Source organism: Sinohyriopsis cumingii, chromosome 15 (assembly GCF_028554795.1).
Source record: "Sinohyriopsis cumingii isolate HCF-2022 chromosome 15, ASM2855479v2, whole genome shotgun sequence".
NCBI classification, from domain to species: Eukaryota; Metazoa; Mollusca; class Bivalvia; order Unionida; family Unionidae; genus Sinohyriopsis; species Sinohyriopsis cumingii.
Window position 1 is genome coordinate 78,781,020 of NC_142975.1, and position 26,424 is coordinate 78,807,443.

General features: G+C 34.0%; 1 long non-coding RNA gene across 1 annotated transcript in view; it reads right to left on the reverse strand.

Moving 5' to 3' along the window:
• Nucleotides 1-5: 5 nt before the first annotated feature.
• LOC149782138 (uncharacterized) overlaps nt 6-26,424 on the reverse strand; it is a 52,522-nt gene continuing 26,103 nt past the window's right edge. Inside the window, exons 3-4 of the long non-coding RNA XR_016414252.1 lie at nt 4,855-4,998; nt 6-3,730 (exon numbers count right to left, since the gene is read on the reverse strand). This is a non-coding gene — a long non-coding RNA (uncharacterized LOC149782138). The remainder of the gene's footprint in view (nt 3,731-4,854; nt 4,999-26,424) is intronic.

The window sequence follows — 26,424 nt, forward strand, 5'->3', positions numbered from 1 at the left end:
GCATATAATATTTTCCTGTTTTATTTTAAAGTAACATTATTATAACCATTGTAACTTTCCATCATATATTGTATCAGTTAAAAGTAGCTGATGTTTCCTTCCATTTTATCTGTATTTTGGTACAAGCTATTTGTCATTAAAAATTTTTAAATTCGTTTTCAGTTGTAAGCTCCTCAGTTGAAATTTTTTTCTTTGCTTTTACTAGACTTTCCTCAATGACACTTTTCAAATCTCAATATGTTGTATATTTTCTTGTAGATTTTCTTGCTGCTTGTTTTTATTATTGGTGGAATCAGCAAGTTGCACTCTATGTGCTTTTCTGTCATTGCTAGTAGAGTCTTTGCAGCTCATAATACATTAATTTCTCTTAGTCTTTAAGGGTGCTTACCTTTAACATTTATTGTTAGATTCCACTTTTCTCGGTGTTTGAGATCAGTATGGATTCTGTTCAGTCACTACTACTTATTTTAGAATAAAATAGTGAGTGATAAATCTCCAAGACAGACACTAATTGCCACAAATTTAAACAGTGACATAAATTTCACTTTTGTTATGTTTATCACTAAATTTAGAATCATGAATATATGTTTGCCAGTGGATAATATGAATCTACTATCAAGAATTCTAGAGAAAAAAAACTATTGGAAAAATTATCAGAGCATAAACAGAAACCAATGGAGTACAAGATTCACATTGAATTCAGAGGTCAAATGCAGAATGACACTGCTTGGTGCATACAATAATGGGAAATAGTTTCTATATGTCATTGCTCAATCAATATATGTTAACTCTTCTAACTGTAAAGCTCTAAAAGCATATGCAGCAATGTCAAGATTTCATAATGATGCCTAAATGCCTCCAACTCTATCCCATTACCATCAGCTAAAACAGGTCTTTTGACAGACAAATTTTGTAAACGTGAAAAGCAGATGTGAAATTGTATATCCATGTATACATCTCGCAGTAACTGGGATCAGCAGAAGTGAAATCAACCTTTCTGGCCGAACTCATCTGCACCATATATTAACATTCTGTAACTCCAAAACTTGAATCTTCTCTCCACCTGGTATGAGAAGTGGTTGAAATAATAAATAGAAACAAACAGACAATAGTTCACAGAAGCATATAAATAATAACTTGACACAATCTGAGTCAGTGGTTAGGTGAAAGTGTCTCTCCTGGAACTGGCCCAAACCAGTCAGAACCTTCAATGTGACAAGGACACAACTTACATTCTACACTGGGTTACCTCCCTTGCTCTTTTTGCTTTGGGTTTAACGCCATTTCTGAGTGAAATATAGGCTATACATGTTGGCCAATATCACAGGTTAAGGAAGAACCCGGGTATACCCCAGGAAGAACTATTGATCCACAGGAAGCTACTGGCAAGCATTCTCATATACCCACACTGGCCGAGCCTGAGAATGAAACCCTAGCGGAAGGAGACTAGTTGGCAGTGATCTGTAATACAATTAAATACATTTGGGGCAAACAAAACACCCAAACCCACCTAAATTCTTCCAAATCCACCACCAAAATCAACCTAAATCCACGATAACAGTAAAGTAAGTGTTAATATTATGTTACTCATCAATAAGTCTTTACACAGTTAATTTACTTTATTTAAATATAAATATATAAGTAAATACGATTTGCATGAAAAATCAATACAAGTCTTGGGTCTGTTTATATAGTTTGATTTATGAAAAGCTAAAAAATGTTTTTCAAAGATACAGATTCAGTTTGATTTATTGTGAACATTAAATAGTAATTAAATTTTTTATGACTATAGTTCATAACTATTTTTTCTGATTTCAGCTAGAAAGAATAATGATCTAACTTGCGTAAATTAGAAGAGACGTTCCTTTACCATCTAGTGCAACTTATCTACTTTTCTGACATTTTCGTGTAATAAATGATACCAAAGAACATATACTTTGTATCAGAAGGTATATTTGAATGGTTTTAGGTGGACTTTGTGGAGGATTTTGATGAATTTGGGTAGATATGGGTGAATTTGGGCAGATTTGAGTGTTTTATTCAACTTAAACAACGAACACAATTTATGCTTTGATCTCACTGAGCAATTTTTCTTTTGGTGAATTTTCATCTGACAATGACCTATTGCAGAAAAATGAGAACAATTTGACATTAAAGATACAAATAAAAGCATACTAATGATTTTCGTATACAGTGTCCTCATGAGACTTTGCCTGATATATTCAGATTAATTCCTTATACAGTTTGTGGCTTTGATACTGACCGACACTATCACCAACCCCTCTTTTTACATTCATGTTTGACAGAAAGGAGCTATTTTGAATAATTTCCTATGACAAGGTGGCTAAAAGAATCATTATGTGCTGTATGCATGATAGAAGTTCACTAGCACTGTAACAAATTAGGATACTTTTCATTGCCCATCAACCATGTTTGTTTTAGATATTTACCTCTGTAGAAGACATGCGTGAATACCTAAGACAAGTCGGCTGTTTTTTTTTTTTGTGCAGCCAAAGTTATGCACTTGATCTCCAGTGCTAGTCTAACAGTGACAAGCATTCAACAAATAAGCCAACCCATTTTCAAGCCTATCTCTACGAAAAAGTACATCACATTACAGATTTAGCTTCTGTGTGAATTTATAATTGCTGGGATTATGATATTAAGGCTCATGCCTTCTACCTTAAAAATTAGAATGTATATACAAGTTTGATTAAAGTAAAAGCTTCTCAATTTCAAAACCTTTTGCAACTCTGAATAAAATGCAACCTCAGCATCTGTAAAATTCACAATCACCTGTTTCCTATGATGTAATGCATAGCCATGATGGAGAAACAACTATGAGACTCCCTCATATTTCATTTTTTTTTCTTTCCCATCTGAAACCTATTATTTTCTTATAACATGTCAGTTTCATCATTTTTCATGGCTAATGTACCCTGTAGTATTAGTGCATTTTGATATCAGTGATACCTCATCAACAATATTACAACTGTTCATGAAATCTCAAAATGTAGAGGATAAAATGATGTACAAGAAGCCAAGCTGATTCTTTTGTAAAATAACTGCAAAATATGTATGCTGATTATTTAACAAAATATGAACTACGCACAGCATATACAAACTGACCAGCACTCTCTAGCTGATTTTATAAAGACATTCAAATCTTTGGTACAACAGAGAAATCTGAGGTGCATTATAAGGAAGGCAACTCCTCAGGTAACCCAAAATATAAGGACCAATGTTTGTAAACTTAACCACGTCATTTGGGAAACTTAAACAATGAAATTCTATACCCAAACTCGCCCCATCTGCTCATAAAAGTACGTATGGAAAATGTATTATTAGAAGACTAAGTAGGTCACCTTTTATTATTAGAAGACTAAGTAGGTCACCTTTGCATCATTTTTACATTGGCCAGCTCATGGTGTTGCTAAAGCTGCTACTGTTTTGAAAACTTTGTGTTCCTAATGACTGTAACCTGACACAATCGAATTTGAAGGAACTTGAATATCATGCAAAATAATCCAGGAAGGAGAAAAAACACAATTTATAAAAGGCACATCCATTTCTCACAACTCACAAAAAATCCAATGAAGCTGATGAAAATCCATTAATTTATGTGAACGCTCCACAGCAACTAATTTGGCTGATTCCAGGGAATTCTGTGTTGTTGTCCTGGCTGGCAATATCGCTGCGGCAGGTATGCTACCATACAAATTGAGGCTTACTGCAAAAACAAAAACCCTGAACTTGTGATATATATGTCATTATAGCTTAAAGTTATGTAAATAAGATGAAATCTATGCATTGGTCCATTGCATCATGAGGAGATAAGAAAGTTAAAGCATTAAATTAAAGCTATAACTCTTAAATATGTAAATGTACAAAAATATTTACTGTAAATATCAATAAATAGACAAAGTAAAACAAATACTTCAAAGAAACCACCTTGTATAAAAGAATGCCTTGTTTGCTCATTAGATGAATTGATCAGAAGCAATACCTGTTAACTATGAAAGTGCTGAATTAAATGCCTTCGTCTACCATGATTAAGTATTATAAAATCTATAGGAAGTGTGTGTTTGGAATACCTTACTATGCCAGATTCAAGACATGTAAACAATAAGGAAATGATCTATGGCACAGCCAATCACATTAGATGAGGCTGAAGAAATGATATCGGTGCTTAAGAATTAAAATACTAGTCTGAATACAGGAAACGTTTCTCAATTTCAGAACCTTGGGCAATTAGAAACAAAAAGCAACTTAAACATGTGTAAAATTCACGCTCATTTGTTTGCTATGATGTACTGCATTTGTCAATGAGCGAGAGCCATGATAGACCAACAGCTATGAGACACCTTTACATTTCATTTTTTACTTTCGCATCTGAAACCTATAATTTTCATATAACATTTCAGTTCATCATTTGTCATAGCTAATGTACCCTGTAGTACTAATGCATGGTGATATCAGTGATATCTCATGAACAATATTACAACTGTTCATGAAATCTCAAATTGCAGAGAACAAAATGATTTAAAAAAGCCAGGCACATTCTCTTATAAAATAAACTTAAAGAATGAAATTCTATACCCAGACCCACCCCTTCAGCTCATAAAAAATATTTATGGAAAATGTATTATCACCTTTGCATCATTTTTATATTTGTCAGTTCATATTGTTGCTGAAGCTGCTGCTCGTTAGAGAAATGTGATTTGCTGGTGACTGCAGCCTGCCTACCATCATATAGAGAGGAACTAGATAGTCATCCTTCCACCAAAGAAAAACAATACCGGGCAAGGAGAAAAACACAATTTAAGAAAGGGACATACATTTCACACAACTCACCAAAACTCCAATGAAACTCATGGCAATACACCTATTCCTGTGAAAGCGCCACCGAAATAGGTATGGTTGATACCAGGGAAATCTGTGATGTCATCCTGGCTGGCAATGTCATTGCAGCTGGTGTTCTACCATACAACCTAAGTCCTACAGGAGAAACATAAACCCTGAACTTGTTATATATTGCTTATAATTGCTGAAACTTATGTAAATAAGATGAAATTTATGCTTTAGATCATTACATCATGAGTAGATAAGGACGTAAAAGATTTAATTAAAGCCATCATCATTAAGTCAGGAAACCATGCAAAGTAATTACTGTAAATAACGATAAATAGACTAAGTAAGTTAAATACTTAAATCAAGCCAACTTGTATAAAACTTCTAACGACTGTTTTGTTCATTAGAAGAATGGATTGGAAGCAATACCTTTTAATTATGACAGTGCTGAGTTAACTCCCTTCTACTATGATTAAGTACTATCAAATCTACAGAAAGTGTGTTTGGAATATCGTAATATGCCACATTCAAGACATGGAGGCAATAAGGAAGTGATTTATGACACAGCCAATCACATTTGACAACACTGAAAAAGTGATATTGGTTCTTAAGAATTTGTATACTAGTCTTGAGTACAGAAAAATCTTCTCAATTTCAAAACTTTGGGCAATTCTAAATAAACACAACCTCAAGATGAGTAAAATTCACAATCATTTGTTTTCTATGAAGTACTACTTTTGTCGACGAGTGTAATCCATGATAGAGAAACAGGTATGAGACACCTTTACAGTTAATAGTTTTTGCTTCTCAACTGAAATCTATAATTTCCTTACAACATGTTAGTTTCATCATTTTTCATAGCTATTATACCCTGTAGTGCTAGTATATGGTGATATCAGTGATTTCTCACAGCAAAATTAGTACAAGTGTTCATGAACTCTCGCTATGTAGAAAATGAAAAGATGTAAAAGAAGCCAAGCTGATTTTCTTGTAAAATAACTGCAAAATGTGCATGCTAAGTACTTAACAAAATATGAAAGATTTCACAATATATAGAAACTGAACAGCAGACTCTCATTGATTTGTTTTTAAGAAGGTCAATGCGATTGTGCGGCAGAGGAATGTAATGTATAAGGAAGACAACTCATCAGGCAAATACAAATATATGGACCAATGATTATAAACTGAAGTACGTCATTTTGGAAACTTAAACAATGAAATTCTATACCCAGATACATCCCATCAGTTCATACAAAATATGTATAGAAAATGTATTAGAAGAGGAGTAAATAGGTCACCTTTGCATCATTTTCACATTGACTAGTTCATATTGTTGCTGGAGCTGATGATTTTAGAGAAATTTAATTTGATAGTGACTGCAGCCTACCTACCACCAAATCTAGGGGAAACAGATAATCACGCAACAAAACAAAAAAAAAAAAAAAAAGAAACACGGGCAAGGAGAAAAACAATTTTGAAAATGGACATTCATTCCACACAACTCATCAAAACACCAATGAGCAGATGGTGATGCACCAGGGAAATAGGTGATGTTGTCCTGGCCGGCACTATCACTTTGGCTGGTGTTCTACCATAAAAAATAAGGCCTACAGCAAACAAATAACCCTGAACTTGTTCTATATTGGTCATTGTTGATTAAACATATGTAAATACGATAAAATCTGCGCATTGAAACATTACGTAATGAGTAGATAAGAATGTAAAGGATTTAATTAAAGCCATCATCATTATATCAGGAAAATATGTAAAGTACTTACTCTAAATGTTAATAAACAGACTAAGTATCTTAAGAACTGCAATGAAAACAAAATATATAAAGCATTTAAGTTTTTTTTTAAATTCAGGAATGGATCAGAAATAATAATTATTAACTTTGACAGTGCTGAGTTAACTTCCTCCTACTGTGATAAAGTACTATAAAATCTAGAACGTGTGTGTTTGGAATATCATAATATACCAGATACAAGACATGTAGCCAATGAGGAAATGATTTATGGCACAGCCAATCACATTTGACAAGACTGAACAAGTGACATCGGTCCTTAATAATTTATATACTTATCTGAATACATGAAAAGCTTCTTTGGACAATTCTAAATAAAACGCAACCTCAACGTAAGTAAAACTCACAACCATTTGTTTCCTAGTATGTTATGCATTTGTCGATAAGCCAGAGCCATGATAGACCAACAGCCGTTAGACACCTTCATAGTTCATTTTCTGCTTTCCCATTGAAAGATAATTTTCTTATAAAGCGTCAGTTTCATTATTATCCATAGCTAATATTTCACATTGTGTTAGTGCATGGTGATATCAGTTATATCTCAACAATAATATTACAACTGTGCATGAAATCTCAAAAACGTAGAGAATAGAAACATGTAAGAAAAAAAAAAGCTAATTCTCTTCTAACGCAACTGCAAAATGTGCATGCTAAGTACTTAATATAATATGAGCGATGCACAGCATATACAAACCGACCAACACTCTCTCACTGATTGTTTGAAAGTCGGATATATGGTACAACCGAGAAATATGAGGAACATTATAAGGGAGGCAATTCCTCAGATAAACCCCAAATATATGGACCAATTTTTGTAATCTGAACCAAATCATTTTGGACATTTAAACATTCAGATTCTATACCCAGACTCACTCCACATGCTCAAAAAAGTATGTATGGAAAATGTATTATAGGAAGATTAAGAAGGAAACCAATGCATCGTTTTCTCATTGGCCAGCTCATATTTATGCTGAAGCTGCTCCAGTTTAGAGAAATATGTTTTGCTAGTAACTGTAGACTGCCTACAATCAAATCGACAAGAAATAGAAAATCATGCCAAAAAAAGGAATCGGGGAAGTAGAAAATCACAATTTAAAAAGGGACATTCTATTCAAACAACTCACCAAAACACAAGTGAAGCTGATAGAGATACACCTATTCATGTGCAGTACCGGATTTAACCCTTGGAGGCCCTTAGGCAGTCGAAATCTTGCCCCCCCTCCCCCCTCGAAAATTATCTCCTAGTACGTTTTATCACTATTATTTTGATCCGTTGTCGCGGGGCCCCTAGGCCTGTGCCTACTCTGCCTATTTGGTAATCCGGCACTGTTCCTGTGAAAGTTTCACAGCAACTAGTGTGACTGATTCCAGGGAAATCTGTGATGTCGAACTTGCTGACAAAATCACTGCGGGACATTGTTGCTACCCTACAAAATAAGGCCAACAGAAAAATAGAAAACCCTGAGCTTGTTATATATTGGTCATTGTAGCTTAAACTTACGTAAATAAGAAGACATCTATGCATTGGATAATTACATCATGAGCAGATAAGAAAGTAAAAACAATAAATTAAACCCATCATCATTAAACAAGGAAATATAAAACTTATTTACTGTAAATATCAAGAAACAGAATAAGTAAGTTAAATACTTCAATGAAACCACCTTGTATAAAACTTATAAGCACATTTTTGTTCATTAAAAGAATGGTTCAGAAACAATACATGTTAACTTTGACAGTGCTGAGTTAATTCTCTTCTTCTACTGTGATTAAGTACTATCAAATATATAGGAGGTATATATTTAGAATACAATACTATGAAAGAATCAAGCCATGGAGGCAATAAGGAAATGATTTATGACACAGACAATCACATTTGACAAGACCGAGAAAACAAAATGACATCGTATCCTAGGAATTTATATACTAGTCTGAGTAAAGGAAAAGCTTCTCAATGTCAAACTTAAGGACAATTCTAAATGAAACGCAACCTCAACATGTGTAAAATTCACAATCATTTGTTTTCTATGATGTACTGCATTTTCCGATGAGCCAGAACCATGATAGAGCAACAGCTATCAGACACCATCTTACTATCTTTTTTTTTTCCATCTCAAACCTGGAAATTTCCTTTATAAAATGTCAGTTTCATCATTTTTCGTAGCTTATATACCCTGTTGTATTAGTGCGTGGTGATATCAATGATACATCACAACAAAAATAATACAACCGTTCATCAAATCTCAAAACGTAGATAATAAAAGATGTAAAAGAAGTCAAGCTGATTTTCTTGTAATATAACCGGAGAATGTGTGTGCTGAGTACATAACAAAATATGAACGATGAACATCAAATATAAACTGACCAGCACTCCCTCATTGATATTTTGATGAAAGTCAAATATATGGTATAACAGAGAAATCTCAGACACATTGTATGGAATACAACTGCTCAGGCGACCCCAAATATATGAACGAATGATTGCACACTGAACCTCATCCTTTCAAAACTTAAACAATGACATTCTATACCCAGACTTCCCCCATCAGCTCATAAAATTATTTATGGAAAATTTATTATAAGAAAGCTAAGTAGGTCACCTTCGCATTATTTCCTCATTTGCCAGTTCATATTGTTAATGCAGCTGCTGCTTTTTATAGGAAATGTGATTTGCTAGTGATTGTAGCCTTCCTACCAAAAATAGGAAGGTAGGGAGAAAATCACAATTTAAGAAAGGGACATACATTCACGCAACACACCAAAACTCCAATAAAGCTGATGGAGATACACCTATTCCTGTGAAAGCTCCACAACTGGTGCCGATGATTACAGGAAAATATGTGATATCATATTGGCTGGCAATGCCACTGCGGCAGGTGTGCTAACATACAAACTGAGATCTAAAGAAGAAACGAAGACCCTGAACTTGTTATATATTGGTCATTATTGCTTACAATTACGTAAATAAGATAAAATCTATGCATTGGAACATTACATCATGAGCAGAGAAGAAAGTAAAAGCACCAATCAAAGACATCATCATTAAATAGGGAAATATAAAAGTATTTACTGTAAATATCAATAAATAAACAGACTATCTAAGTTAAATACTTGAATAAAACCAGCTTGAATAAAATTTATAAGGAATGTTTTGCTCATTGGAAGAATGGATCAGAAGCAATACCTGCTACGTATGATAGTGCTGAGTTAACTACCTTCATCTACTATGATTAAGTACTAACAAATATATAGGAGGTATGTTTGGAATACCTTACTATGTCAGACTCAAGACATGTAGGCAATAAGGAAATGATCTATGGCACAGCTAATCACATTCGACAAGACTGAAAAAACGATATCGGTGCTTAAGAATTAAAATACTAGTCTGAGTACAGGAAACGTTTCTCAATTTCAGAACCTTGGGCAATTAGAAACAAACAGCAACCTCAACATGTGAAAAAATCACGAACATTTGTTTCCTATGATGCATTGCATTTGTCAATCAGCCAGAGCCATGATAGACCAACAGCTATGAGACACCTTCTTACTTTCCTTTTTTCTTTCCCATATGAAACCTAGAAATTTCCTTTATAAATTGTCAGTTTCATTATTTTTCGTAGCTAAAATATCTTGAGTTAGTGCATGGTGATATCAATGATACATCACAAAAAAATTAGTACAGTTGTTCGTGAAATCTCAAAATGTACAGAATAAAAAGATGCAAAAGATGCCAAGCTGATTCTCTTGTAACAAAACTGAAAAATTCGCATGCTACCTACTTAACAAAATATGAAAGATGCACAGCATATACAAACTGACCAGCAATCTCTCACTGATTTTTTTAGAGAAAGTCAAATATATGGTACAACAGAGAAATCTAAGGTACATTAAAAGAAAGGCAACTCCTCAGGTAAACCCAAATATATGGACAAATAATTGTAAACTGAACCATATCATTTAGGAAACTTATACATATGAAATTCTACACCCATACCCACCCCATCAGCTCATAAAAATATATATGGAAAATGTATTAAAAGAAAAGGAAACAGGTCAACTTTCCATCATGTTTACATTGGCCAGCTCATGTTGTTGCTAACTCGCTGCTATTTAAAGAAATTTCAGTTGCTAGTGAACGTAGCCTGCCTACCATAAAATCAAGAGGAACTAGATAATCATGCCAAAAAGAAACAATACCTGGCAAGAAGAAAAACACAATTTAAAAGCGGGACAGCCATTTCACACAACTCACAAAAAATCCAATGAAGCTGACTGAGATACACATTTTCCTGTGAAAGCTCAACAGCAACTAGTACTGCTGATACCAGGGAAATCTATGATGTCGTCCTGGCTGCCAATATCACTGCGGCAGGTGTTCTAGCATAAAAACTAAGGTGTACGGCTAAAACGAAAACCCTGGACTTGTTATATATTGGTCATTATAGCTTAAACCTCTTTAAATAAGGTAAAATCTATCCATTGGAACATTATATCATGAGCAGACAAGAAAGAAAAAGCATTAAATAAAAGCCATAATTATTAAGTTAGGAAACTATACAAAATACTCGCTGTCAATATCAATAAACAAAGTAAGTTAAGTATTTCAATCAAACCAACTTGTATAAAACTTCTAAGGTCTTTTTTGTTCTTTTGAAGAATGGATCAGAAGCAATACTTGTTAACTTTGACAGTGCCGAGTTAAATCCCTTCTTCTACTATGATTAATCAAATCTATAGAAAGTGTGTTTGGAATATCGTAATATGCCAGATTCATGACTTGTAGGCAATAAGGAAATGATTTATGACACAGGCAATCACATTTGACAAGACAAGACTGAAAAAGTGACATCGGTTCTTAAGAATTTATATAAGTTCCGAGTAGAGGAAAAACTTCTCAATTTCAAAAATTTGGGCAATTCTTCATAAAACGCACCCTCAACATGTGTAAAATTAACAACCATTTGTTTCCTTTCATGTTCTGTATTTGTTGATGAGCCAGGGCCAGGATAGACCAACAGCTATGAGACACATTCATATTTCGTTTTTCGCTTTCCATACTGAAACCTATATTTTCCTTGTAACATATTATTTTCATCATTTTTCATAGCTAATATACACTGTAAGGTTAGTGCATGGTGATATCAATGATATCTCATAGCAAACAAATAACACCTGTTCATGAAATCTCAAAGTGGGGAGAATAAAATGATGTAAAAGAAGCCAAGTTGATTCTATTGTAAAATAACTGCAATATATGAATTTTAGTCAATTATCAAAATATGAAAGATGCACATCGTTTTCAAACTGACTAACACTCTCTCATTGATTCTTTGAAGGTCAAATATATTTTACAACAAATAAATCTGAGGTCCATTATAAGGGAGGCAACTCCTAAGGTAACCCCAAATATATGGACTAATGCTGGTAAACTGAACTAAATCATTTGGGAAATGTAAACATTGAAATCTGATACCCGCACTCACCCCATCTGTTCATAAAATATACGTATTTCGTTTTTGCTGACCTTGATAGCAATTTTAACACATTAATTCCCATATTGTGCCAAGCAAATAGAAACTAAATGTCTTTCCAAAGGACACGTCGAGGCAAATGACATGGGCAGGCATGGATGGGTGTCGAACCATTGTCACGTGAATTAGGAGCCTTATACTCTTTCATTACATACAAAGGCAATGTTCGTCATGAAAACGGATGAATGGAATATCAATGGCAGTTGATATAATGTCTTTATTTGAATATTTCTTTGAAAGTCATAGGAGACGGAATTATTCTAATTCTTTCTAATTTTAAATCTGACCTTACATCTTGAACAAAACAATGAATATGACCAAACCATATTTTTTTCGTATCATTAAACCTACATCGTATTTGCTTAGACATTGTCGCAAAAACAACTATGCGCATACGTTTACTCTAAGAATGTTTAAACAAGAAGATCTGCCTAAGACAAACACATCAAGTATATTTTATCAAACATACGACACCACAAGTGTGTTCAAAAATCTGTTTTTTCATACACAGGTCAAGCAAAAAGCTTTGTAATGTGACAGTGAGAGGAATCAAAATAATTATTTTGTTCCACGGTCTAATGTCAAAATGTACCTTTCCATAATCATGATGTAAAATGTTACCTCTCATTACAGTACTATTGCAACATATGTAAAGCTTTTATCGAGCATTTTCGCTCTGTTACCAGAAACAACAGTTCCATTTCAAAGATTACTTGCATAAAATTAGCTGAAGTCCATCTTTGGTGATTACATGTACCTGGTACCCTTTCTGTGACAGATATTTGATTCTTAACTATCTCTAATTCAATCGTTGTTATCAAAATAGGTTTCATAAATGTTCTATCTTTAAAATTTATTGTTGCTTCTAAACCACCTCTTGTTTGAAAGTTAATATTTCCATTCAAAACTTTTCTTCATCGCCTTTGGTAGTGGGTCATTTCTTCACTTTCCAGTAGACTCATATGGAGTTTACTAATATTCCATTCCACCAGACAATTTCTTTGTGGAAATATGTTCCACAAAATAATACAAATTAATAAAGTTTATTTCATTTCAGTTGAGACTGGCAAATAAATCATAAATTAATTCATTAATCTTTCGAAATAATCTTAGTTTAATAAGACATTATTCTGTTTCAATAAAGAAAGCTTGCCGAAATTTATGTCGAACATTTAGAGATCTGCGATTTGTATCTGATATAAACATTGGTGGGTACAAGCTTGGACTTTCTTCAGCTGTTGATAGTGAAGAATATATCAAACATTCACATCACATCATCAGTAATATACTTGTTTTGTCATACCGTTGGCACTGAATAATCTCTATTTTGTTAGTGGTCTTGGGTAAACATTGAACCATGTTTTATATGCGGTATACATTTTTAGGTCAGAACTGTATAACTTGGTGTGGAAATGTTAAAATGGCTGATCTCTCATGGTGTAACTATCAGTTGTGCCTGCTTAAGAATGTGAATAGCGAAACTGATATTAAATTATTTCTGGAGTTTCTAAAATGTTTAAGGTATAGGTATCATTTGTCCTTTTGACCAACATCATTATATTCTTCGAGAGATGAAATTCTGTGACAGTGACTGCAGTGAAGACGGACTCCAGTAAACGTGAACTCAATATAACTATGATTGGTGGTCTAATCTGAGATAAAAACCAGAAGTTCCCATCGATCTTTAGGAACGAACGCGTACATTAATTCATTCTTTGTTTAATCCAAATTTTTATAATGTATATTTTTATGCAAGATTGAAATCTTCTGGTCATTCCCATTGACTGCTCACCCCGACAATAGCCCATATCAAATTCAGCATAGGGATTGAATCTGTTACCTGACGTACAAGAAAAATGGAAAGTATTTCAATGTAAAAACAAACCATAAAAGTGACACTGTAATCAATAAATGCAGTTGCAGGGAGTTTTATCTCTTTATCACCATTGATGTTGTTCTCTCTTGTGAGGACCCAAGTCATGTCTTTGAGGTATATGAATGAGGTAGTATAAAGTAATCCTGGTCAACTTTTCATAATGCATTGGAATGTCCTATTGATTCCTTAGTATCAACACATGTTTGCTGGAGAGCATTCAAGGTATTCCACCTTGTTCCAGACAAGGGATGTTGAGTAGTAATATCCTAAATTAAAATAAATAAGTAATCTAATTCATGGTGGATTACAATTTAGGAATATTTCAAGTGTATAGAGCCAGTTAGGTGCCTGATATATCATTGTAGGCACTATTAGATCCTATATCATGAACGAAATGTGAAATTCGGACCCCAAACATTCTAAATAAAGCTGGATATTTAGACACGTGGAGTATAAAACCATGAACTATTAAGATCATTTTGAACAATGGTAACTTAGATGATCCGTTTGTACATTTCTGGTACATTAATAGGAGGGTCATTAGAAATGACCAGGTAGAATGATTCTGTGAAAGTGATATCAGCTTATATTACACTTCCACGCTCTCAAAGTGCTGCATTAAAAGATATTATCAGTAGGTGAACTAATGTATATTGGAAATAAAATTCTGAGTTATTTCCAGTGAATAAGGCCAACTATGTTCCTGACAGATCGACAATAGATGGAATTAGTTAATTAAAATGGGCTATCAGCTGATAATACTTTGTCTTTGAATGTATGTCCCAATCAAGCACTACAATAAAATGCAATGTTTATTGTTTTATTCTCTCTTCATTTTGATCTGATTTCGTACAATCAAATTAATAATACATTCGCTAAGTACATCTGAATATTTTATTGACCTACATTGAATTTTGTACATTATTCATTATTTGACTGTTTAAACAGGCTTATTAGTCAAACTGAGTGGGATGTACTATACACCCTCCGTGTCTGTCATCCATTAATTGCCACGTAATTATAACAATGATGATAGATTATATAAGAAGCTATGGCTTACTCGTATATTCCACTACAAATAATCAAATGCATTAACTGATTGGAACCATCAATAACTGTAGGAATGACCTGAAACGACAATATAAATTACAATACTGCTTTTATGTTTTATAATAAATGCCATAACTTTAAGAAGTAAGTTTTAAATGATACCCATGGAAATAATAAATCACTATACTGTAAACATATTGAATCAAGCTGAAGGAATACAAGTGTATATATTTACAAGCAGCAAGTCATAAAAGTGTGAATATATACATTATCGTTTAATTGTATCTGCTGAAAGTAAATGTTAGACAAAGACGCTAACAGCAATGCCTTAGCCTGGATATGGCCGACACTATTAAGTGGTCCTTTATCCTGTATTGGAGGAAATTAAACCAAAAAGTAAAGCTGAGTCAATATATACTACCTACGTAGGGTGATATTTTCCAGGGTAATTGGCTTATGATAACATTTTTAGGCCTGTATAAGATAAAATATATTGATATGTTTACAAAACATTATCCAAATCCCTGATTATGCGTGATTCTTGCGAGATTCTCGCGAGATTCTCGCTGATTCACACGCCAAAAACAAACTTTTGTATTGAGGAGGAAAATACATAGGAGGATAAAAGCTATTTTAACAACGTTTCTATAGTGAAATTCTTCAACTGTTTAGGTAGATGTATGCAATATCTTAAAATGTGTTTATTTGTTTAAGGATATGTACGCATTACCTTTAAATTGTCTGACATTATACAGAAAAAGCGCCCGTGTAATACAGATGATGGTGACCCACTTTCTTTGTATATGCAGAATATTTTACTACGTATAAATATTGGCTACAAATTAATACCTTAAAAGCACTTTTATTTAATCTTCAAGTTTTACATTTTTTCGAGATGTCAAGATGGTGAAGTATTGTCTAACCTTTTAAGGATTGTGCAGCTGAAACTGAGTGCAAATGGAGAGAAATGCATTTGTGATTGGCCTGTTGTATATTTTATTTTAACTGTTTCGCTATTCAAGATTTGCTTGGTTTCAAGTAACCTTTAGAGTAAACGATACACTGTGTAGATGCGAAAATTGAATCAGTTACATGAAATATATATCTCACACGTGGGACAAGATAAGGTCGTGAAATATCCATCCAAAAAAACTAATTCTTATTTACTCATAAAAATGTAGTAACCTATAATTACCTACTAATGACAGAAATTGTGTTGATATTCTCTACATTGGTAAGACAAATATTTTGACATTGATTTTTTAAAATTATTTTGTTTAGCAAAACCTCTTTTGTTGCCGACTGAGATCTTCGTAACATAGTGAGACACAAGAATGACCGAAAATGAGCAGGTAATGATAATTCTATGTTACGATCAGTAGATATTATCTCAGCCTTTATGGATGCATCAATATTACATGCAAGACAAATACTTCACAAACTGGATCAAATATTTTCCCCCCAAAAGAGACGGTATTTTTCAAACAAAATATTTCAATAACATAGGTTAATATGACTGCACACTGATATCCTTAATTACCCAATTTTGTATACTGTGTTAATATTTAGAACGATGTCGTGTGCGGAGGAGGGGTATGTAAAGTATATGGTTTTGAATGTTTGTGTTATGATCACTTATTTCAATACCGTGGTGAAAGAGAGTCTCCTGGAATGCATGACTTAGCGGTACTGAAGCATGCACTTTCACCATTTCAGTAGATCTCATTCTTTTGAAACATTGTTTATTTTATCAAAGCAAGCATATCAAATAAAAGTAATATATTCCTTATTCTCTTCTTGACATGCTTTCATTCAGATGATCCGTTGTCAGATTGTTTATAGTTTGAGGCACTCCACAGTTGTCTACTTCTAAATGTAACACTATTGTACATATACTATAGTACAAATTGTGTTTAGAGCAACACGTATAGCACATATAAAATTCACGTTTATAGGAAAATTTCGTGAAATCTTAACTCTTTACTTAAATGTGTCATACTTTTTGTTTTGGGAATGATTGTGTCAAAAGCTAAAAGAATACATCTGATCGTAATATAACGAATTCATGTAATTGTCAGATAGAATATTTTAGATTTAGTTATCATCTTGTTTTCTTGTTGTTAGTTATATTGATTGGCAATGTGGATATTCATAGCATCAATCCTTGAAAGTATTCTTTTCAGAACTTTAAAAACTCTTGTATCCTTCATGACTCATTTCTCTAAAAGTGCTAATATATGGAGACAAAAAAGAATTTAAGTTACAGGATATGGTCTTATATTCAATTCTTTTTATTGCATTCAAGTAACGAGTAGAAAATAGGTCAAAATAAGTCAAAATCAAGACTGTCGTAAATGGTGGTCATAATACACCCATCACACAGTTATGCAAACATGTGATTTAGAAGTAATTTGAGTCTTATATAAAAATAACAGTCCATAACATTTCTTTATTGTTCTGCTGCTTCTAAAATGAGCTGATGGAGTGAGGGGTCATGAAGTTAGTCACCAATATCTAGTTAACTTGAAGAGATGAACGTTTTGTCAAACAAACATACTAAACTTAGAGAATGAGCACATCAAATATATCCAGAAATAAATTGCCACTGAAATCGACCATACCTATTTAAATATCATTGAATTTTACAGAAATCTTTCTTCTATAACTGTCATCCTTTACAATGGACTTTAATGATTAATGGATTTTACAAAGTGATGTTAAATACTAAGAGAAGCTACATGACAAATATTAACATTGGAAAATACATTTGAAAAGATGATACATTTCAACTGCTTGACTTCTGATACGTACATGTCACAAAACATGACTCTTTCTGAAGTCTGTTAGTCAGTGTCAGTCTGTTGTGTACATATATCAGAACGAGTATCTTGAGAGATTCAAGTAGGAGCTCTCTCAGCATGACAGATCAAGGAGGCGAGGTTCAGGTAGCTGCTGTCTCAGCGTGACAGATCAATGAATCCTAATAGTTTACCATGCAAAACGAGATATGCGAAACGAAACAAAATGAATCAAGTGATACTGATGAACCAATTTTTGTATTTCTAGTGCCATCAAAATTTCAGAACCAATGTTTCAGTTTCATGAATGTTAAATTGTTTCAGCTGTTATTAAATTCCATTAAAGACAAAGCCAGTTCATTTACCTTTAGTTTGCTAAAGGGAGAGTAACTCTGATTTCGCTTGGGCAATAGGTGTAGCGACAGGACAGACTGGGCCGTTATTACGAAAACCTTCAGTCAAATGATTGTTCATAAACTCTTTCAAGGAAATCAATTATGGATACAAATAATCACAAGTATACAAGTCCAGAAACCAACCGATCGTAACTTGATATCATATGCAAGTTCAATGAATGATAAACCCTAAAAAACCAAAGTGCATACATTTGGCACAAACACAGTATAATATTAACCTACCTCATAGGATACATTTAGTCCACCATCATGTGCAAAACATTCTCTGCTTATCTTGCAACTTTTCACCCTTTTCTTATAATTGCCTCAAGAATTTTAAGAAAGGTGCACTACATATGTTTGTTATTATGACTTAGGTGTGATATATAAATCTTTGAGGTAAGCATTACAATGTGGTTATCAAGATGAAAAGTAAATCAATGTGCTTAAACCTGTATTACTCCTCCCTTCGAAAAAACGCCCTCAACTTGCCATATGTATCATTATTTGCAAGACTACTCGCCTAGTGGCTTTCACTTTTCAGTAGGCATATTTACGATTTCTCTGAAGTGTACATGCTCGTGTGGTATTAAATAACTTGAAAATAAGTTATTCAATGCTTTTAATATTGAAATAGTATTATTCATCAAAAGAAAGCAAATATCTTATAACCAGCATTATATTCTCATATCTTATACGTTAATCACAAATTATGCTTCTTTGGTTTGGGTAGTTTGGGATTTGCCTGCGCAAATAGGCCATTGACGGCAAAAACATTGTTGATTTTTCTTTTTCATCATATTATATTGAATGTCACATGTTGTATATCAGTGGTATAACACAATTTTTGTATCAAACTACGATGACTTCATAGTGTATGCGATGCCGCATGAAAACTCGTACTGCAAATTCAGCGCGTGCTCAAACATGTAATGGTCGTGATGCGATCGATGGAAGTTGAGTTCAATGTGGAACACAAAAGTTCATGTTTGTCGGACTTTTCAGATCCATCGGCCATATACTCGCGCCATAAAAGGTATCTCTTGCATCGTTTGATTTGAGAACACCTAATGAAGTTCATCGGGCTGATCTTTTGAATTCTTGCACATGATCAGGCACGAGGACGAAAAACTGATGTACGCACATACAAGTGCGGATTAATTATTTTGGATCTTGCATGCAGATACACAAAATTTTCTTACAACTCTGCTCTCGAGTTCTTACAACTCTGCTCTCGAGTTCTTACAACTCTGTAATCTAGTACATATTTTGGATTCAGTCCCACGTATTGTTCTACTTGATTGCCATTACATTTGTTTTTGAACTTACCAACATTGTTGTTGGTGTTACTAAACAGCGAATGATCTTTTGGATAATCACTTGTGTCAAATTCGTTTATGAGTAAGTCCGATGCCATATCCAAATAGACATCGTCAGTGGTGATCTGCATGACATGTGAATCGATATTTGTTTAAAACATCTTGACACGACCCTGGTTAAATGGTTTGATCTTGAAGTACTAGAACTTAAACACGGGCAGCTTTGAAAAATTCAACACTAACATGTCAACATAGATTTGCCATGCCAACTTTAGCTTGACATTTTTGCTTTGAACAGCTACGAGTCCGCCATCAAATAACAAGTGAGATTGAAATGTTGGGTCCGCGATTAGCCTTCAAAGCTTATCTTGTCTTGTTCATTATCGCGGTTCAGGTCAATACGCATACGTTTGGGAAGGGTTTTCATTGCATTTCCGAGCACAGCATTGTTTTTGTGTTTAAAGAAATCTTTAACGAGGTTTCTCACAAGTACCACATAGTTTATATTAATTCTCAGATTCGCAACCAGTTAGATGCATCCTGCATAGGGCGTCATAACTTCTCAATCATTTAGCATTGATACCAAGACATCCATGACTTCCGTACAGTCATTTATTCTGGTGCTAGTGGGTAGTCGTTATGACGGTGGTGGATCTTTTCTGGATACTCCAGAACAGCTTCATAACATATCAACTTTTGCTGTTATTATAGTATACGCACAGATGTTTGGGTTTATTTTTTGTAGGATCAATTTACTCAAGTCAACGAATTTTGCATGGGCTGCATCATTGCCTTTGTATAAAGATTGTTGGGGTAAAGATACGTGATCTAACATGGCTGTGTCAAGAAACATTTAAAACGTATCTGCTAGCGCAACATATCTGTGGGCAAATACAAATCATGATCATCACCAAGGCTATTGACAACCAGACATAGTTTGTATGTTCACAGAAATTGGCGGAAATACCTTCGCGATACAATGATGAATGGAATGCCTCAATCGGTGGTAATCGTATGGATAGATTCCTGTGCGTGTGAGTAAATCAACTACTCCATCGTTGGCACCACTGTATTGACTAGTGATTTTGAATCGAAGATTCACTGTGAGGGTACTTACGAGCTTATCCAGACTGGAATTGGGAAACTGCAGCTACTCAATAAAATGCAGCTGCCCAAGCAACACGTCATTATTTTTCAGTCGTCTTTGGAATGATGCTTTTTGGTTGCATTATTAATTGTCCATCATAACCGCGAATGCTATGAAGCTCTGTTACAATTCGTTTTTTGTTTGGATAAATTTGCAGTTGTAGATTGCATGCGTTGTGTGCAGCTCCTTTGAACGTACCAGTGATGGAACAGTCAACATGTACTCTGGTATCAGTGAAGCTGAAAACGCCATTACAGATCCAGCAATCAGTAAACTCACTAAACCCACGAATGTTGTAATTGGTCATAATAATGTATGCGGACGAAAAGAGCTCTTGTTGGTTACATTTCACAGTAATGTCGAGATATTTAAGAAAGACTTCAACTGAGTCCAGGCCAAGGTACAACACTTGTGGCTCAGTTGCTCCATCAGCTACATGTGCTGTCTTTGACTGATGGTTCTTGGTGGTGTCAAAAAGAGGAACATTCAAACATTCAAACTCTGCGTAAATAGCATACATTTTACGTTTCACCACTGTGAATTTTAAAACACACTTACCGGGTTCTGGCACTATTGAGCGATGCAGGTTTTTACTGATTGCTTCACAGTAAAAGTCACGGTTGTCAATGTTCCAAGCGAACACATTAACGGTGATACTGGGGCTAAGTTTTTCAATATTTTCGAATTTTGCTTTAGTAACGTGCATAGGAAATTCTTTGTCACTAAAACTGAGTTCATCCAAGAATATTTCTGCGGCTGCTCTGTGTTATCACTCTCAGTATATAGCGCGGACGCGATCACCCATTTTAAGCATTCATTGTCATTATTTCCACGTTTATTTACGATCGCAGCGAAATATAATTTGGTGATTGTATGTACCTTCATTCTCGAAATGGAATGTTTGGAAACTATGCACTTGAAATTCCATGAACCAGTCAAGAGTCCATCCTGAACCTGAATTGGTACATTTTGTCAATGTCTCAAGAATATCTTAATGTCTTTGTCGATTTCGTCATTGAAAGCCTTGTTGATTTTACGGTTTGCGATGATAAGTCGACCACCACAAATCCAAAATGTTTTAATTTTGCATCCATCCTTATCTGATAAATTACGATTAAACTGCATATTTAAATGTCTCCCATGAAAAACATCTGGCTTATCTGATGATGTACCAGAGCGTTGTAATACTGATATAATTCCAGGAATAATTTTTGATACATGTTTTGCTAGCGTCTTTGCTTTGCGCGTACTCATTAGGAATAATCGCACGATAATTTTCGAATTCATGATGACGCTTTTGTAACTGAAACTCAGGCACTTGATCTCGTTGATGAACATACTTGCCTGCCTCAGCAGCGATAGTGGCTGCGATAGGTAGGCGGTTTTCTTCCCCTAGACTATGCATGTAATTACCGCACGCTCGGCTCCTGGAAGAATCTTGATATTTAAGCGTGCTCTTTCACAGCCGTACAAGGTGCAACTCTCGGACCTAATAACGCGCGGATTGTTTTAGTAGCTGAGCTGATAATGTTACCGTTACAACCAGCTGTAGTTCATTAGAGGGAGTTGGTCGAGGATCAGTTACAGGTTCTAAAAACTGCCGTATGTTTGCTTTTCACATTAAATTGGCATTCGTATCCCACAATGTCGTGAAAGTTGCCTCAACTGATTACTTGTATGATTATTGTTATATTGGGGAAATCATTGTCTCATTGCAGATCGAATCAACAAATGTTTTTAAGATACCACATACACTGAGTGTGTACGCAAATTGCTATGTTATAATGCTAAAACAATCACTGTAACTAAATTTATCATTGATGATCTTCACTGCTAATTCGCTAATTACTACATTCGCTAATTACATCATCATCAGAGTATTCACTCGCTTCATCTTCCATAGTGAATGGGACAGTCAAAGTAAGCGCATTCATTTTTGTCTGCACAAAATCATATGATGACATTTTGTGTTTCTCCCATAAGATTCACTACGCTTAAGGTGTTGCTCTTCCAAGATAATTCCTAAATCGATTAATGTATCAGAACGATGCGGATACGTATGGTTAAAAATCATGCAACATTTTTGGGGCCTCTTTGACAAACATGTATAATGCATTTAAACGAAACAGGGATCTAATCTTTTTCTGAAATGTAAGAAACGTTCCTTTCGTTGGCAATATAATCTCAGAACTGGAGACGCTCATAAACTTTTTGAGGCTACTAGGTGTAAGAATCAGTGAATATGCTGCAGTGATCATGTATTATAATATTCACACACAATCTCTGACACAGTCAATATAAACAGAGAAAATAAAATGTAGCAAGCAGAAATATACCAGTCGAATATTTTATGCATATTATAATGGCGGTAAATAATCCTATTCCTGAAGTAGTCGCAAAAACATGATTCTTAACGTATGTTGTATAGCCACATTAATAATAAAGACCTGACTGCCAGCAGATATTGCGTCTCAAAATCGTTTGTAATTCCAGTGCGGACATGTAAGTAATAATCAAAGTAAACACACACTTAACAACACTAGTAGACTATCGTGGTTTTACTAGGAAACAATTTCCTCTATAGATTAATTGATTGTGATGAACTGGATACGTAATTTCAAAAATCATTAAACATCTTTCGGGCTTCTTTGACAAACCTGTATAATTCACTTAAACGAAACAGCATCTAATCTTTTCTCAAATGCTAGAAATATTCTATTCTTTGGCAATATAACCCCAGAACTTCATATATTCATAAAAGATTTCTAAAAGTTAAGCGTAAAACAATCCGTGAGTATTTCGTCATTTACATAATATACTGCAGCGATCATGAAGTAAAACATTCACACACAATCTCTGATCACAGTCAATAAAAAAATAAAATAAAATATAGCAACATAAATATTTCCAGTCGAATATTTTATGCATATTAAAATGTGGATCAATAATAATGTTCCGCAAGTAATTGCAGCTAAAAGGAATCATAACATATGTAGTTCAGTCACATCACTAATATAAGCCTGACTGCCAGCAGATGTTGCGTCGCAAAATCGTTTGAAACGTCAATGTGCACATGTAAGAAATTATTAAAGTAAACACAAACTTCAACAGAAGCAGACTATGGTGCTTTTACTACGATGCAATTGATTAATGTAAACTTTGTTTACAGCCTATACTTGAGTACACCAGTTAACTATGGATTATATTCGTAACCTATTATTAAAGTAAAACAGCTACAGTTCACCTTCGACTCACCTTAACAAACCAATATTCACCATAACAACTAGCTGTAACTCGCTGCAACACATGTGGCAGCATTTTAATGTGGCTGTGCTGGTTTATTGTTGGCGTGATTGTCTTTGAATTGCCCTATAATGCACGCAATGACTTTTTATGATGAGGCTAACAGTAGTAAAATCATTGGGTGTAAAAGAACTTGGCATATCTCAGTTGTCAAAACGTATAATCCCTATTATGAATATTATTCCTAATTGAATATCAGTCACGTTCAATTAGGCTGGGGTTTAATTAGTAAAAGTCAGAACAATACCTTAAAGATGTATGTGAAATTATTTTGAAAATTGAAATAGCTAATAAAAAGAAATCGACCGTAAAATGTTTAACTGGAAGACCGATGACTGCTTATATCAAGAGTGAAATAGATTTGGTTCGTCCGTTGTTGACTTAGGCTTCAAAACAATTCCTTTGAGATTTAAAATTGTTGATTCATAAATTGCAACTATTATAGTTTTTGATAATTAGAAAGACAGTAGTATTGCAAATATATTCTACAGGTCTTTTTATTCATTAACCAGGGAGCAATAAATAAAGATTTAAAAGATCCATTTTTTTTCTTCTGGGATTAAATCAAGTATTAATAAAATGATTTATTTTATCATTGTTTTAGGCAATGGATATTGATCATGAAGATGAAGCGATAAACATGGCCCGTCTAGCTTTTCCTGATAGGAATGATATTAGTCCTAGAGTGGTGTGTAGCTGCCCTCTTCAGTGTGCTGATCATTCTAAAAATGCCTTTATTTCGAACAAAATGATAACCATGCTGTCTAAGAATCATGTATATAATGTATATGTAAAATGATGATATTTCTGAGAAAATAACGTGGAACATAATTAAAACGGTTTTCTCTACTAAAGGGGAGGCTCAAACATGAAAAATCAGACATAAATGCAACCAGTTATGATTTCGTCTTATTCAATTGGTTTTTCATCATATTTTTGGTATATCAATTGTAGCTGCAAGATGTATGGAACAATTATTTAACAACTAATTGAAAGATTATTCCTTTGGAAACTGTATGTATGTATGCATGTGTGTATGTATGTATGTATGTATGTATGTATGCAAGCATGCATGCATGTACGTACGGATGTATGTATGTATGTATGTATAGATGGATGGATGGATGGATGGACGGACGGACTGATGGATGGATCGGTGGCTGGATGAATGGATAAATGGATGAATGAATGGATGGTATGTATGTATGTATGTATGCATGTATGTATGTATGTTCACTAATTACATCCTCATCAGAGTATTCCTTCGCTTCATCATCCATACTGTCATAGTCAAAGTCAGATCATTCTTTGTTTCCTGCACAAAATCATATGACGAGATGTCATGTTTATCCCATAATATTCAACAAACTTAAGTTGTTGTCCTTCCAAGATAATTCCTAAATCGATTACTGGATCGAGATAAATCGGATACGTATTCAGAAAAATCTTGCAAATTTGTTTGGGCCTCTTTGACAAAACATTATGATGCATTTAAACGAAACAGCGATCTAATCTTTTCTGAAGTGTTATAAACATTCCATTATTTAGCGATATAATATCAGAACTGGATATATTAATAAACTCTTACAAAAAGCTAGGCGTCGAAATCAGTGAGTATTTCGTCATTTACATTAATATGGAATATGCTGCAGTGATTGTTTAATATCAAATTCACACATAATCTCTACCACAGTCAATATAAACAAAGAAAATAAACTATAGCAATATAAATATTTCCAGTCGAATGTTTTATATATATTGTAATGGCGATCAATAATCATGTTTCTGCAGTAGTCGCAAAGAAAGGGAATCTATGGACTTATTTCGCAACAAGTCATTAAATTAAAAAGCTGCCGTTCATCTTCGACTCACCTTACCAAACCAATATCCACACACCAGTACAAGTTGCAGTATTTTTATGTGGCTGTGTTGGTTATTGTTGGTGTGATTGTCTTTGAATTGCTCCATAATGCACGCAATGACATGTGACGATCAAGCCTAGAGTAGTAAAATCATGGGGTATAAAATAAATTCGCATATATCAGCTATCAAAACGTATAAGCCCTATTATGATTCTATTCCATTATTCTAAACTAAATATCAGTCACGTTCAATTAGGCTGGGGTTTAATTAGTAAAAGTCAGAACGATACCTAAAAGATGCAGGTGAAGTTATTTTGAAAATTGAAATAGTTTGTAAAATGAAATCGTCCGTAAACTTTTAATGGAACGACTAATGGCTGCTTATATCAAGAGTGGACTATCGTTTGTTTTGTCAGTAATGTTTTGGGCTTCAAAACAATGTCTTTGCAATTTAAAATTGTTGATTCATAGACTGTTACTATTATAGT